General features: G+C 42.1%; 1 protein-coding gene across 3 annotated transcripts in view; it reads left to right on the top strand.

Annotated features, from left to right (window-relative positions):
- FILIP1 (filamin A interacting protein 1) overlaps positions 1–13,340 on the top strand; it is a 240,896-nt gene that overhangs the window by 209,793 nt on the left and 17,763 nt on the right. The window lies entirely within an intron of this gene.

The raw sequence follows: 13,340 nt of genomic DNA, 5'->3' as shown, positions 1-13,340 counted from the left end.
GTGGCTTTATAAAAGAAGCCCTTAGTATCTTAGACTGCAATAGACAGTGCAGATATCTAGGCACTTTCTTCAGCATTGAGCTACTACTTCTTACTACTCTCACTGACCCTTTGATCCTTGCTGGATTCATAGCTCACATCTTGAGTTACTTCCACAGGAGTATCCCTGTCCTCTGTTGCAGGCTGGGACAGACCTACCAGACCAGTTAACAGCTACACAACCCATGCCAGTTGTTCTTCTTCTGTTACTTAGACTGATTCCCTCTTGAACTATTTCTCGCTTTCTCTCTCCCTTTTAGAAAAGAATGGATAGAGCCCATATTTTACCATGTAGTCTTCAAGGACTATTAATGGGTCAGGATATCCCTAATAGATCTCTAAGGGAGTGAAAGGGAGAATAGATGGTATGGATGGGCAGACTGGATAGGCCATATGGTTTTTATCTGCCTACATTTTTCTACGTGTCTGTGGATGAAGGAGATTTGCATGTTTACTATCTCCACGCTATGCAAATCTCTCTCATGCATATTCACTAGTGATATCCTGAAAACCTGACTCATGTGTGGCTCCAAAAGACTGAGAGTGAAGCTCAAGAAAGTATGGAGTTATAGCTCCTACAGAAAGAAATAAAACAGAGGTAGAATGTAACCAGTGTGCACATTCAACACCCCAGACTACACCGTCCCTATCTCAGACAACCTTACATTGGACCGTAACTTAACACTAGAGAGCCAAGTGAAATCCACTACAAAGAAATTGTTTCACTCAATGTGGAAACTCAAACGCGTGAAACCATTCTTCCCGAGGGAAACATTTCACAACCTGATACAATCAATGGTACTAAGCCACGTAGACTACTGCAGTGGAATTTATGCAGGATGCAAAGAACAAACCTTAAAGAAACTTCAGACCGCCCCAAAATACAGCAGCTAGGCTTATATTTGGAAAAACACGATTTGAAAGCGCAAAATCCCTTCCTGAAAAACTACACAGGCTCCCAATCAAAGAACGTATTGCCTTCAAAATCTGTACCTTGGTTCACAAAATTATCTCCGGTGAAACCCTGAGATACATGACAGACCTCATTGACATACCAACCAGAAACACATCCAAATCAACACAAACATACCTAAATCAGCACTACCCAAGCTGCAAAGGGCTTAAATACAAATCAACTTATGCATCCAGTTTTTCCTACATAAGTACACAACTGTGGAATGCATTACCAAAAACCTTGAAAACAACGTATGACCACCTGAACTTCCGGAAATCACTAAAGACTAACCTGTTTAATAAGGCATACCCCACAGATCCAACTTAAATGCCGATCTCTGCAACACAACATAAGTAAAGTACGTAATTGACATAGCACAACTATTCCGTTGACGACTGTTCCACATGAACTTTACCATACCACACCGGAGTTTGCAAACGTTTCTCCGGTACTATGTAAGCCACATTGAGCCTGCAAATAGGTAGGAAAATGTGGGATACAAATGTAACAAATAAATAAATAAATTCCCCTAAAGGCTGAACAGACAGATGCAGAAATGTTATCAGAAATTAGGGAGGCTAACAAATAATAATAATAAAAACGGATGATTTCAATTACCCCTATATTGACTAGGAAAATAGCATCAGGCATGATAGGGAGGTAAAATTCCTTGATGAAACCAAGGACTGCTTTCTGGAGCAGATGGTTCAGGAACCAACAAGAGGGAGAACAATTCTAGATCTAGTCCTTAGTGGAGCATGTCCAGAGGTGAGGACTTCCAGAGCAGGACAAATTAATTAGTAAGTTATTTGCTGGGAAATTGCTTTTAAACTTCGGAACAGTAGATTTAGAGTTAAATAGGTTATCTCAGTGTCTTTATTTTTAAATTAATCTACTTATTTAGCAAAGGCAGTTTAAGGAATTAAGGGGTTCTTTGTTTAGTATTTAAAGTCTCTATTACAGTTTCATAGGCTAGCAGTTAAGGGACTATTGTAGAGTTTACTGTAGCATCAGTGTAAAGCAGAACTGATAGTCACAGGAAACCCCAGTATATAGAGATTTAACTTTAACTTTGCAGCACAGCTTAGTTTCCATATTGTAAAACCCTTTCCCCTATAATTTTAAAACTTAAACTTTCTGCCACATCCTACATTAACAGCCTCTAGAAGGCACAGCAGGGCCTAGTTTAGACTTCAACCCAACCCACCCTTCTGAACTCCCACCCACCCCTACCACAGCTCTTCATTTATAGTCAGTTATTCTAATTAGGATAACAAGAGAGGAGTCCTCTTACAGAATTTAAATTACATTTATTACTTTCTAAGAAGAAAACACTAAATAAATCACACAATATACCATAGAAACCATATTAGACTAATATCCGTAGTACCTTAGCAAGTTTTTAGTGATTGAACAATTAAAAAATACTAAGATGGAGACAGCAGTACATCAGCAAGAGGGGTGTTATCCAGTCTTTTGCATTGATTGTCACATGTATGATTATCTTTCAGTTGGTGAGAGATTATAAGTGTGTGTCAAATGCAAAGAGCTCCTAGCTGTTAGTGAACGGGTCCGTAGCAGACTTGGAGTAGCTGAGAGAGACAGAGAGGTACGTGGAGGAGACCTACAGGAGTATTGTAGAGAAGTCCCACCTGCACTCTGGCAGCCCCTGTGCTGTCTTGGAGGAGCAAGGTCTCCTAGAAGGACAACAGAACTCTGGTGAATTAAGAAGTACTCCTGTAGCCAGGACCTGCCCACCAGAGAATGCACTATCCTCTTGCACCAAGGATATGTGTCCAAGAACCTCTGCCCAGGCGGGAAGGGTTAGGACAGCTGTTGTAGTTAGTGATTCGATCATTATGCATGTAGATAGCTGGGTGGCTGGTGGATGTGAGGATTGCCTGGTCACTTTCCCACCTGGTGCGTCACCTAGAAGGATCTTAGATAGTGCTGGGGAGGAGCTGGCTGTCTTGGTACATGTGGGTACGAATGATATAGGAAAATGTGGGAGGGAGGTTCTGGAAACCAAATTTAGGCTCTTAGGTAGAAAGCTAAAGTCCAGATTCTCCAGGGTAGCATTTTCAGAAATGCTTCCCATTCCATGCGCAGGAACCAAAAGGCAGGCAGAGCTCCAAAGTATCAATGTGTGGTTGAGACAATGGTGCAGGGTGAGGAATTTAGATTTGTTAGAAACTAGGCAATGTTCTGGGAAAGGGGGAGACTGTTCCAAAAGGATAGGGTCCACCTTAGCCTGGATGGAACCTGGCTGCTGGCGCTAAGGGAAAGCCAACAATCACCCAGGAGCGCATGGTTTGGTGTGGGGTATCCTTGAAGGATAATATTGAAACAGGACATTTAGGGAGATTTCAACAATGCTGGAAGTAAGCCAGGTGTACTTAGAGAGCAGGATAAAGAATGCACATTATCCCCGTCAACTTCTAAGCAGCTTGTAGATCCAAGGAAAAAACACAATTTGATATCCCTGTATACAAATGCTAGAAGCCTAAAACTAAGATGGGAGAGTTAGAGTATATAGCACTAAACGATGAGGTAGATATAATAGGCATCTCAGAAACTTGGTGGAAAGAGGACAATCGATGGGAAACTGTTAACAGGGTACAGTTGACTGTACTGATTTCCAACATCCATCAGTGTCTTCGACCCCTGAGGCAGGCGGGTTTGCCCCGCCGAAACACGGTCCCGTGTCGGGTCCAAACTGGTGCAAATAAAGGTTTTCTCCTGGACAATTACCTGTGTGGGATTTTTTTCACATATACTCCTAGAGCTGCTACTCTTGTTTTCTCCTCTACTTTCTTTTATTGCCGTTATTCAAAAATACCATCTTGGAAGCAAAAACCAGATGCATTTGCAAAGGTGGAAAGAAGAGAAAACGACAGCCAGCATGGTTAAACAGTGAAGTGAAAGAGGCTATTACAGCCACAAGAATGTCCTTCAAAGAATGGAAAAAGGACCCAAATGATGAAAACAAGAAGCAACATCAGCACTGGCAAGTCAGATGCAAAGCATTAATAAAGATGTCTAAAAGAGAATATGAAGAGAAACTTGCTGCAGAGGCTAAAACTTACAGTAACAACTTTTTCAGGTACATCAGAAGCAGAAAGCCTTCTAGGGAATCTGTGGGACCATTAGATCACAAAGGAGCAAAAAGGGCACTCAGGAAGGACAAGGCCATAGCGGAGAAACTGAATTTGTTGCTTCAGTCTTTACGGAAAAAGATGTAAGAGATCTGCCTGTACTGGAAATGATTTTCAAGGGTGATGATGCGGAGGAACTGAAAGAAATCTCAATGAACCTGGAAGATGTACTGAGTCAAATTGACAAATTAAAGTGCAGTAAATCACCTGGACCAGATGGCATACATACAAGGATACTCAAAGAACTCAAGCATGAAATTGCTGATCTGCTTTTAGTAACATGTAACCTTCATTAAAATCATCTGTAGTACCTGAAGACTGGAGGGTCACTAATGTGATGCCAATTTTTTAAAAGGGTTCCGGGGTGATCCGGGAAATTACAGAGTGGCAAGCCTGACATCAGTGCCGGGAAAAATAGTGGAAACTATTATAAAGAATAAAATTATGGAACACATAGACAAACGTGGTTTAATGAGACAGAGTCAGCATGGATTCAGCCAAGGTAAGTCTTGCCTCACCTATTGGCTTCATTTCTTTGAGAATGTGAATAAACATGGATAATGGTGAGCCGGTTGATGTAGATTTTCAGAAAACATTTGATAAAGTTCCTCATGAGAGACTCCTGAGAAAATTAAAGAGTCATGGGATAGGAAGCAAGGTTCTCGTCTGGATTAGGAACTGGTTATTGGACAGAAAACAGAAGGTAGGGTTAAATGGTCTTGTTTCTCAATGGAGAAGGGTGAACAATGGAGTGCAGCAGGGATCAGTACTGGTACCGGTGCTATTTAACATATTTATAAATGATATGGAAATCAGAACAATGGATGAGGTGATTAAATTTGCAGATGACACAAAACTATTCAAGGTTGTTAAAACACATACAGACTTTGAAAAATTGGAAGAAGACCTTAGGAAATTGGAAGACTGGGTATTCAAATGGAAGATGAGTGGACAAATGCAAAGTGATGCACATTGGGAATAATAATCTGAATCATTGTTATCAGATGCAAGGATCCACCTTGGGGGTCAGCAACCAAGAAAAAGATCTAGGTGTCATTGTAGATAATACGCTGAAATCTTCTGCTCAGTGTCCGGCGGTGGCCAAAAAAGTAAACAGGATGCTAGGAATTATTAGGAAAGGGATAGTGAATAAAATCGAAAATACTATAATGCCTCTGTATCGCTCCATGGTGAGACCTCACCTTGAGTACTGCATTTAGTTCTGATTGCTGTGTCTCAAAAAAGATATAGCAGAATTAGAAAACGTTCAAAGAAGAGTGACCAAAATGATAAAGGGGATGAAACTTCTTTCATATGAGGAAAGGCTAAAGAGGATAGGGCTCTTCAAGTTGGAAAAGAGACGGTGAGGGGAGATGTGATTGAGGTCTACAAAATCCTGAGTGGTATAGAACGAGTAGAAGAAAATTGATTTTTACAATGAATAGGGGACACACAAGGAAATTACATGGACATACTTTTAAAACAAATAGGAGAAAATATTTTTTCACTCAACAAATGCTTAAGCTCTGAATCTCTTTGCCAGAGGATGTAGTAACAGCGGTTAGCGTATCTGGGTTTAAAAAAGGTTTGGACAAGTTCCTGGAGGAAAAGTCCATAGTCTGCTATTGAGACAAACATGAGGACGCAATTGCTTGCCTTGGGATTGGTAGAATGGAGTGTTGCCACGAGTTGGGTTTCTGCCAGGTACTTGTCACTGTTGGAAAGAGGATACTGGGCTAGATGTGCAGGAGGTAATGGTACTGGGGCCACTTGATAAAAGTGATCATAATATGATCAGATTTGATGTAATCTCTGGAGTAAGTAGACACAAGTAATCCAATATGTTAGCATTTAACTTTCAAAATGGAGACTATCCATCTTATTTTCGAAAGAGAAGGGTGGCCTTCTTTCGACACAAATCGGCATAATTGAATGCCGATTTTGGCAGCCCTCAACTGCTTCCTGTCACAGAGCCAGCCAAAGTTCATGGGGGCGTGTCGGCAGCGTACTGAAGGCGGGATGGGGACGTGGTTAAGAGATGGCCGACCTTGGCCGATAATGCAAAAAAGAGGGGGGGCCCGGACGAGCATTTGGCCTACTTTACTTGGTCCAATTTTTTCACGACCAAGCCTCGAAAAGGTGCCCCAAGTGACCAGATGACCACCGGAGGGAATCGGGGATGATTTCCGCTTACTCCCCCAGTGGTCACCAACCCCCTCCCGCCCCAAAAAAACAATTAAAAATATTTTTTGCCAGCCTCAAATGTCATACCCAGCTCCATGACAGCAGCTCCCTGGAGCAGTGTTTAGTGGGTGCAGTGCACTTCAGGCATGCGGACCCAGACCCATCCCCCCCTACCTGTTACACTTGTGGTGGTAAATGGGAGCCCTCCAAACCCCGCCCCCAAAACCCACTGTACCCACATGTAGGTGGCTCCCGTCATCCCTAAGGGCTATGGTAGTGGTGTACAATTGTGGGAAGTGGGCTTTGGGTAGGATTTGGGGGGCTCAACACACAAGGTAATGGAGCTATGTACCTGGGAGCAATTTCTGAAGTCCACTGCAGTGCCCCCTAGGGTGCCCAGTTGGTGTCCTGGCATGTGAGATGAAGGAAGCTTTTAGAGCTAGAAGAAAATCCTTCAGAAAATGGAAGAAGAATCTGACTGAAAATAATAGGAAACAGCATACAGAATGGCAAGTCAAATGCAACGCGCTGATAAGCAAGGGAAAGAGAGACTTTGCATTGGAGGCAAAAACATATAATAAAAACTTTTTTAGGTATATTAGAAGCAAGAAGCCGGTAAATGAATCAGTTGGACTGCTAGATCAGTGTTTCCCAAATCCATTCCTAGAGTATCCCTTGCCAGTCAGGTGTTCATGATATCCACAATGAATATGCATGAACTTGATTTGCTTATACTGCCTCCATTGTATGATAATCTCTTTCATGTGTATTCATTCTGTATATCCTGAAAACCTGACTGGCAACAGATACTCCAAGACCAGACTTGGGAAACACTGTTCTAGATGACTGAGGGAAAAAAGGGGCACTCAGGGAAGACAAGGCCATAGTGGAGAGATTAAATGAATCAGTTTTCACCGAGGCAGATGTGGGAGAGATACCAGTGCCAGAAGTGATATTCAGTGCTGATGAATCAGAGAAACTGAAACATATCTCTGTAAAGCTGGAAGATGTAATGGGGCAATTTGACAAATTGAAGAGTAGTAAATCTCCTGGACTGGTTGGTATACATCCCAGAATACTGATAGAATTGAAAAATGAACTTGCAGAGCTATTCTTAGTAATGTGTAATTTATCTTTAAAAAATTCAAGCAAGGTCCTGGAAGATTGGAGGGTGGCCAATGTAACCCCAAGTTTTAAAAAGGGTTCCAGAAGTGATCTGAGAAATTATAGATCGGTGAGCTTGACATCAGTGCCAGGCAAAATGGTAGAGACTACTATAAAGAACAAAATTACAGAACATATCCATAAGCATGGATTAATGTGACAAAGCCAACATGGATTTAGTCAAGGGAAATCTTTCCTCACCAATCTACTACATTTCTTTGAAGGGGTAAAATAAACATGTGGTAGGTGAGCCGGCCAATATTGTGTACCTTGATTTTCAAAAGGCATTCGACAAAGTACCTCACGAAAGACTCCTAAGGAAATCAGGAATTCATGGGATAGGAGGTAATATCCTATTGTGGATTAAAAACTGGTTAAAAGAGAAAAAACAGAAAGTAAGGTTAAATGGTCAGTATTCTCAATAGAGAAGGGTAGCTAGTGGGGTTCTCCAGGGCTCTGTGCTGGGACCGCTTCTTTCAACATATTTATAAATGATCTAGAAATGGGAATAACTAGTCAGATAATTAAATCCGCTGGTGACACAAACTCCCTGGTTTACTAAGCCACGCTAGCAGTTGACGCGTGCAATGCCGACACAGCCCATTAGCGCATGGCAGCTTCTTGCGCGGCTTAGTAAACGGGGGGGGGGGGGGGGTATTTAAAGTTGTTAAATCGCAAGAGAATTGTGAAAAATTGCAAGAGGACCAAATGAGACTCTCTGCTATAGCCTTATCCTTTCTTATTAGTTGAGAGTTAATTACTATAAATTTGGTTATCCGTTATTGATCCCTCAAAAATCTCTTAGTATATGATTGGTAATTGGTTACTGAATGAAGAGACGACATTCCATTCTTAGTGCAGTGGCCATCATTTTGTTTCTAATCAAGTGGGGCACCTGAAATTCTGGCAGTTAGGGATCCTTGCTCAAATATACAGTGCCACTACCCTAACCAATGAAATAATACCTACTTTCTGACTTCAGTGTGATCAGAGAACTTTCTGATTTTTTTCCGTAAAGAGATGGAAACTGAGGGAAATTATGAGAATATAGGTGCATCTATGATAATCAGAGATAGGAACTGGTGGCAGCAGGAAAAGCCCCCTGACTCTTAAATAGTAATTAACAATCCAGTGGCTTATAAATAAAGTTCTTCCATATATAGTAGTGTCAGCACCAAAGAAATAAGAACTTCCAGTTTATGATTACATCACTTGCCCAACACCAACAAAACAATTGTCAAATTGTCAAAAAATCTTGTTTGTTTTTTATTTAATTTTTTTTTTCAAAATAGGAAAAAAGGTCCTTAGAACCTGCTACATGATCACACTATCATACCAAAGTACGACTTATGTGTGTCATGAGCCACATCAATCATTGGTCCAAAAAACCTATTACTTCTGTATTTGAATCTTAATCACATATTTTTTCTTCTTTTTTAAATTATTATTATAAAAGCTTAGTCCAGTCTTCATTGCCAATGTTGACTATAGACGATCCTTAGATCCTTGGAACTCCAGCATTTCTTTAATGTTAATATTTTTAACAAACACTGAATTCTTGCATTGTGCTATACTTAAGTCAGTCAAATGAAGATCCTGACAGGTAAACGTTTCACCTGACCGACTTCATCGGGGGATCTTCAAATTTACAGACACGGATCTTCCAGTTCTGCAATGAAGGATAATAATAAGTTTCTGTTGATGTTGGAAAGTTACATTTACTGTTGCAATGCCAATTCTACTCACTACAAAGGCACTTCACATTCTCACTGCATGTTGAAATTCAGTGCAAAAATAAAAAATGACACTGCTGTTTAAAAAGAACGCTGAAATGTTCACAGTCAATCATCATACAGAGTGGGCAAAATAAGTTGCTATTGGATTAGACATCACCACGTCAGCAAATCAAAACATAAACAGTTGAGTGTTTTACAGAAAACAAATCCAATTCACAGACATGTTTAAACCCATTGGTTCCAGCGATTTTAATCTATAGATCCAGCGCTGTTCACTCTGTAGCAGTCTCTGTCACCGCCTCTAATATCGGTCAGGATATGATCAATCACAGAACATCAAAAAGATTCAAATCCATGTTTTGCTTGCATACCCTCTGAGAGATCATTAAGGGGAAAAAACAAAAGTCAGTGTGCAAAGAGCAGTGATAAGGTTACGTCAAGCTTGCAGGAAGTGGAGGCATAGAGGGGCATTTTCTATATGACGTCTAAGTCCAACTTTAGACGTTTTGCAAAAAAAAATGTCCAAAATCAGAATAAGAAAGAAGTTCATTTTCCAAAAAGAAAAACATCTATCTTTTGTTTTTGAAAATACTGTTTCTAACAAGGTTTTGTACTTTGGATGTTTTTGTTTTTTTGATCCATTAAAAAAAAAAAAAAAAAAAAAAGTCTAAGTGAAAAACGTAGAAAAGCAAGCCATTGGGATGTAGGAGGGGCCAGCATTTTTAGTAGACTGGTCTCCCAGACATCCCAGGAGATAAATGGGGCACCCTAGGGGGCACTCCAGTGGACTTCAAAAACATGCTCCCAGGTACACATCTCACTGTTGCTCTCTTATCTTGTCTGCTGAGCCCCCCAAAACCCACTGCCCGTTGCTGTACACAATAGCCCTTATGGGTGAAGGGGGCACACCTATATATGGGTACAGTGGGTTTCTGGTGAGTTTTGGAGGGCTCACAGTTTCCACCACAAATGTGACAGGTAGAGGAAGATAGGGACCAGAGTCCCCTACCCCATGGTGCACTGCACTGACTACTACACTACTCTAGGGACCTGCATGCTGCTGTAATAGACCTGGCTCCACCATCTGAGGCTGTCATAGAGGCTGCTAAATCGTATTTGTATTCACATTTCTTGGGGTGGGAGGGGGTCAGTGACCCCTGGGGGTTATTGGGGGGGTCACCCCTGATTCCCTCCAGTGGTCATCTGGTCATTTAGAGCACCCTTTTGTGCCTTATTCATTATAAAAACATGTGTAGCTCAAAACATCTTAGTTTTAGTCCTGGATGGTTTTGTTTTGTTCCATTATGGCTGAAAAATGTCTACGTGTTAAGAACGCCCAGATCCCGACCTTAACACGCCCCTGACACACCCCATTTTGATTTGAATGCACTTCTGATGGGCTTCATAGAAAAAACATCTAAAAATTGGTTTTGAAAATACCAATTTGCACGTTTTTCTCTTTTGAAAATGAGCTCCATGGTCAACCAACATGAAACGGCAACAAAGCTCTCTGATATATTCTCAGGCAGGAAAGCTGAGTAGACTGGGTGGATCAGGTAATCCTTATCTGCCATCATCTTCTAGAACTCTGGATACAAGTGTATAGAAAACTAGATTTTGTCTAACTACCTTTCCTAGATTTTTTGTATTAAGAACTCACCAGTGGTGTAGTAACAGGTTTTTTTTTTTAAATGCTTCAGATTGCTTTTTTAGCTATGTTACTGATTTTATAATTTCATATAAACCTGCAAATATAGACTTTGGAGATCAATTTTCAATAGGGTACCTAAATGCAAAGTATATGTGTACTTTTCGGTCCACGCAAATGCCAACGATTTTCAAACACACTATGGCTATTGTGCTTGAATGTGGTCCTTTTATGTAACTAGCAGGCTCATTTTCGAAAGAGAAGGACGCCCATCTTTCGACACAAATCGGAAGATGGGCGTCCTCACATGGTCGTCCAAATCAGTATAATCGAAAGCTGATTTTGGATGTCCCCAACTGCTTTCCGTCGCAGAGACGGCCAAAGTTCAAGGGGGCATGTCGGAGGTGTAGCGAAGGTGGGACTTGAGCGTGCCTAACACATGGACGTCCTCGACCCATAATGGAAAAAAAAGGGCGTACCTGACGAGCACTTGGATGACTTTACCTGGTCCTCTTTTTCCTACAACCAAGGCACAAAAAGGTGGCCCAAATGACCAGATGACCACCGGACAGAATCGGGGATGACCTCCCCTTACTCCCCCAGTGGTCACTAACCCCCTCCCACCCTCAAAAAACATCTTTAAAAATATTTTTTGCCAGCCTCTATGCCATCCTCAGATGTCATACTCAGGTCCATGACAGCAGTATGCAGGTACCTGGAGCAGTTTTAGTGGGTGCAGTGCACTTCAGGCAGGCGGACCCAGGCCCATCCCCCTCCCTACCTATTACGTTTGTGGAGGAAACAGCGAGCCCTCCAAAACCCACCACAAACCCACTGTACCCACATCTAGATGCCCCCTTCACCCATAAGGGCTATGGTAATGGTGTACATTTGTGGGTAGTGGTTTTGGGGGGGGGGGCTCAGCACACAAGGTAAAGGAGCTATGTACCTGGGAGCATTTTATGAAGTCCACTGCAGTGTCCCCTAGGGTGCCCGGTTGGTGTCCTGGCATGTCAGGGGGACCAGTGCACTAGAAATGCTGGCTCCTTCCATGACAAAAGGACTTGCATTTGGTCGTTTCTGAGATGGGCATCCTTGGTTTCCATTATCGCCGAAAATCATGGACGACCATCTTTAAGGATGACCTATATTTCACGATTTGGGAGTCCCCGACAGTATTATCAAAACAAAAGATGGACATCCATCTTGTTTCGATAATATGGGTTTCCCCGCCCCTCCATCGGGACGTTTTGCGAGGACGTCCTCAACAAACCTTGGGTGTCCCTTTCGATTATGCCCCTCCACAGGCCCTGTTTGCAAAGGCACACTAGCGTTTTTAGCACATGCTAAACATGTAGAAGCCTATAATATTCTCATGGTTAGTGCGCGCTAAAAACACGTGCCTTTGTTTATCCATTCTTATCCTAGCTGAGATAACATTTAATCACCTCTCTGACCTCATGTGCAACTTTCTTTAAATTAGTCACTTTATTTTCTAACTCCTACTACTACTATTTAGCATTTTTATAACTCCTTACTCTATTACCTATATAAATGTTCCATCTTTGCTTATACCCTACAGGTTATTAAAATGTTCTATTACACATTGTGTTGACATTGTAAGTAGAATACTATCCACCTTATAATTGAAAGAGAAAAACGCCTAGATTTCGACCCAAATCGGGAGATAGACGTTTATCTCACAAAAACGAATAAATCGGTATAATGGAAAGCCGATTTTGGACGTTTTCAACTGCACTCCATTGCGAAAGTGTACAAAGTTGATGGGGGCATGTCGGAGGCGTGGAGAAGGTGGAACTGGGGCGTGGTTATCGGCCGAGGAGAGATGGGCGCCTTTCGCCAATAATGGAAAAAAAGTATGCGTTTGTAGCTAGAATATAGGGCACTTTTCCTGGACCCTGTTTTTTCACGAATAAGGCCCCAAAAAGTGCCCTAAATGACCAGATTACCACCAGAGGGAATCGGAGATGACCTCCCCTGACTCCCCCAGTGGTCACTAACCCCCTCCCACCACAAAACATGATGTTTCACAACTTTTTATTTTCACCCTCAAATGTCATACCCACCTCCCTGGCAGCAGTATGCAGGTCCCTGGAGCAGTTGTTAGGGGGTGCAGTGGACTTCAGGCAGGTGGACCCAGGCCCATCCCCCCCCCACCTGTTACAATTGTGCTGCTTAATGCTTAGTCGTCCAACCCCCCCAAACCCACTGTACCCACATGTAAGTGCCCCCCTTCACCCCTTAGGGCTATAGTAATGGTGTAGACTTGTGGGCAGTGGGTTTTGAGGGGGATTTGGGGGGCTCAACACACAAGGAAAGGGTGCTATGCACCTGGGAGCTCTTTTACCTTTTTTTTTTGTTTTTGTAAAAGTGCCCCCTAGGGTGCCCGGTTGGTGTCCTGACATGTGAGGGGGACCAGTGCACTACGACTCCTGGCCC

Source organism: Microcaecilia unicolor, chromosome 3 (assembly GCF_901765095.1).
Source record: "Microcaecilia unicolor chromosome 3, aMicUni1.1, whole genome shotgun sequence".
In the NCBI taxonomy this organism is placed as follows: Eukaryota; Metazoa; Chordata; class Amphibia; order Gymnophiona; family Siphonopidae; genus Microcaecilia; species Microcaecilia unicolor.
Note: the sequence above shows the minus strand (reverse complement) of the source record. Positions and strands in the feature narration are given on the sequence as shown.